Genomic DNA, 4,218 nt, shown 5'->3' on the forward strand with positions numbered 1-4,218 from the left:
TTATGGTTGAGTTTGACTGGTTTAGTCACTTATTCTCAAACCCCTCAGTTTGAAAACTTTCCTATAGCGTCATTGTTGTATGGAGGTTTAAACCGTCAAAACCATACCACAAACACTCTTAAAAGAATAGTTTAGAAGCAAACTTGGAATATATACCATAACAAAATCAAAGTATGGCCGGAGAAATCACAGGGGTGGACTAATTGTCTGTCTTGCATTTGATATGCTGGATCGGACAAGACAAAACTTTTCAAATGACCAGATTGATATTAAATGTTGTTATTTTATATCATATAATGATTGTAAATGAGATAAATCAATCAAAGTATATTTACATATGTATACATCATTCCAAAAAAATTCCAACACAACAATTATATATATGTACATAATTTAAAAACATTCCAACACAACAATTGTAAATACGTACACAATTTAAAAACTTCCCAACACAACAATTCTAAATACGCACATAATTTAAAAACTTTTCAACACAACAATTGTAAATAACCAGGGCCGCCCCAATCTTTTTGGAGGCCCTGTTACACTATTATAAAAAGTATAAGTAGATTGGCCGACAAAACGAACAAAAATTAAATACAAAAGTTCATATTATATTGAAAGTCTTACAAATAAAAACAGCAAGACAAAATAACAATGTAACATCTAAACTTCACTTGAATAAAATCATTCTTTTAACATTCTTGGAAACAAAATCTTCAATAAGCTCTTTATAATCAATTTTCTCCAAAAAGTCATTTTCAAGTGCTATAATTGCAAGTCCGTTAAGCCTTTCTTGTGTCATTGTGGAGCGCATATAAGACTTCAACAACTTCAACTTTGAAAAACTTCTTTCTGTAGATGCAACGGTTACAGGAATAGTCAACAAAACTCTATAAGCAATAATCGCATTAGGGAAGCATTCAACATGTTTCAAATACTTTAAAATATCAAGAKGTCCCATCTTTTGTGTGGGTAAAAGATCTTGAAGTATYTTCAGTTCAACATATAARTCATTCCCATCTATATCAGATTGGTCTTGTTTCTTCAGTGCATTTTCAAAATTAGTACAACAAGACTTTAAACATGTATCATCCAAAGAACGCAACTTATCAGATGTAAACAAAAACCCAAACACACTTTCATATTCTTGGTATTGTTCGAATCTCCTACTTAGTGAAGCAATTGCATGATCAACGACACATAAGAAATAATTAACTCTAAATAACTCCTCCGTTGATTGTGAATTCATTTCAGATGCATCACGCGGATTTTCATCAAAATGCTTTTTTCTTCGAATTTCACGTCTTTGAGGAAACAACGGATTAATATTCAATTCAGTGGCAATCGTTTTTGTTGATTCTATAGCATCTAAAAATCCGGTTTCTCTATATCCCTTAAAATAAGAAATCAGCCCCTTAACTTGATCAATAGCAACATCAATTAACATATTTTCTGACTGTAAATGTTTACTAATCAAATTTACGGCATACAATATCTCATACCAAACCACCATTGACACTAGAAACTCAAAATCACCAAGCTCATTATGTGCTAAAGATTTTGCTTCACTTCTAATTTTTGAGTCATTATCTATTTCCGCCACTTGAAGTAAAGCTTCTCTTATCTCTAACACTTGAAATCTTATAGCCTTTACACTATCAATACGACTCTAACAGCGAGTCGGTGACAATGACTTGACGGTCCATCCTTTTACATTATCTTTAAACACTTGCCATCTTTTAGTGGAATTAGCAAATATTGTATAAATACGTTGAATTATGCCAAAAAAATCTCTAGCTTTGCCACAAGTATTGGCTATATCACACAAAGTTAAATTAAGACTATGAGAAGCACAAGAAGTATAAAATGCTCTAGGATTTATATCTAGTAGTTTCCTTTGTACTCCTTGATGTTTTCCCTTCATGTTTGAACCATTATCATAACCTTGTCCTCGCACATCATCTAAATCCAAACCAAGAGACTTTAATTCAGCTACTAGAACATCAAACAAAACTTGGCCCGTGGTATTATCTACTTCTAAAAATCCTAAAAAATATTCCTCAATGCTAACAATTTTAGAAGAAACATCTACAGACCTTAATATCAAGGACATTTGTTCTTGATGACTTATATCGGGAGTGCAATCAAGGATAATAGAAAAATACTTTGCCTCTTTTACTTTATTAATAATTTCACATTTAAGTCTCCTGGCAAGCAAAGTTATCAACTCATTTTGAATTCTAGGACCAAGATAATGAAAATGTAAATCATCATTTGTAATACGTTGAACATGATCTTGAATAATTGGGTCAAATTCAGCCAACATCTCAATCAAGTCCAAAAAGTTACCATTGCTATTCTCATACAATTTTGCTTTACTTCCACGAAATGCAAGATTATGTTTTGCAAGAAATTTTACAATAGAAACAACTTTTACCAAAACTTTTTTCCAATGATTTTTTTCTTTTTCTATTTGGGTTTGAACAACTTTGTCAATGATTTGATTCTTTTGAAGTCTTAGCCGCAAATCATACCAAGTTTTCATATTCATTACATGATCTATACTTGTTTCATGCTCCTTAAGTCTAGTGCTAAGATGTGACCAATCCCCAAATCCATCATTTGTTAACTAACCTTTTATATGTCTTTTTTTAAAGATTTTACAACAAAAACAAAATACCTTATCAAGCTCTACCGAATATACAAGCCAATCTCTATCACATTTCTCCCTATTTGATAAAATTCTAGTATACCATGTGGCAGAAAAGCGTTTAGACAATTTATCTTTAGGACCTTTCTGAACAGACAAATCTCTTTTAGGTCCCTTAACAACTAACACATCAATCATTTTAGAATCTAATGCATCCCAATTTCTTGGATCAAATATATCAAAATGAACAAAAACATCATCAACATTAGTAGAACCATCACCATCAGTAGCATGAGAAACATCATTAGAAGCATTATTAGCATTAACATCATTAGAAGCATTATTAACATTAACAGCAGGAACATCATTAGAAATATTATTAGTATCAACATTTGTAGCCAAATCCTCATGAGAGTCATTTAGAGTGCCAACTAAATTCACCATATTAGGATTTTCATTAGCATCAACATAAGCATCATCCAAATTAACATCAATATGTCCATTGTCAAGAGAAGACGGACCTTCTTTTATGACAAACTTATCAAGAGATCCCTTTTGAGATTGAATTATCTCTTCAATTCTCTTCTTTTTTTTTTTTTTTTATGTTTTTGACATCCAGAATCATATTTTCTAACCCTATAAGACATATTGGAACGAAATAAGTAAAAGAAAAAGATAAGGAACAAAACAACCTGAGTGAGGATGATAGTACTACTGCGGACTATTGATGTTTGGTGCTCCCAAGTCCCAACTCCCAAGTCCCAAAAGATTTTGATTGCACTGCAAAAGATAAACACATGTATGATGTACATATTAACATATATTAAGAAATAAGAAGTTGGTCATTTGAACCTAATTCCCTGCTCACCCATTTTACACATAATTCAACCTTCCCTTTTTTGTTTGTTGAAAAACAACCAATTATGTCTCTCATAGTCTCATAGGATGGACTGTCTTTATGGTTTATGCTTTATATCTATTCATCTTTTTATTGCTTAAAAAAAATGAAATGACAGTTCCTGAATGATGCTTCTTATTTTAGAGGTCTAAAGCCACCAAACCCAAGAAGCCAACAAAATACTTCATAAATCAATAAATGATAAATCATAATCATAGAGATAGAATGCTGTGTATAAAGAATTATAGACAAAGAATTGAATTTGACAAAATTGTCCAACCAAGTTAGGAGCATACTTCTCACCTTTAGGATTTAGGAATTAGGTCAAAATCATCCAACCAAGTTACCAACAACACATATGACAGTTGACAGATGATGAAATCAACAAAAAACAAGAGTAATGGACCAAATAAATCGTTGAGATTGAAATTTAAGAATAGCGAATAGCAATTAGATAACGAGTAACCAACAAATCGACCAAACACATACTTATATACTTAACAAAAATCATCTAAAATAGTAAAATTTGACCGTTGTTTTCGTTGCCGTTGTATATCATCATTAGCCCTCTTTGAAGAAGTCAATCGACAATCGCGGATAGAGATGAGAGGGGAGATCGAGGCATCTAGTGGCATACGCATTCTTCACTTCGACGGTTCGACCTATC

General features: G+C 31.9%; 1 pseudogene; it reads right to left on the reverse strand.

The window, feature by feature from the left end:
- Nucleotides 1-673: 673 nt before the first annotated feature.
- On the reverse strand, nucleotides 674-3,097 carry LOC112525426 (annotated as a pseudogene).
- Nucleotides 3,098-4,218: the final 1,121 nt, after the last annotated feature.

Source organism: Cynara cardunculus, assembly GCF_001531365.2.
Source record: "Cynara cardunculus var. scolymus isolate 2C chromosome LG 1, CcrdV1, whole genome shotgun sequence".
NCBI lineage: Eukaryota > Viridiplantae > Streptophyta > Magnoliopsida > Asterales > Asteraceae > Cynara > Cynara cardunculus.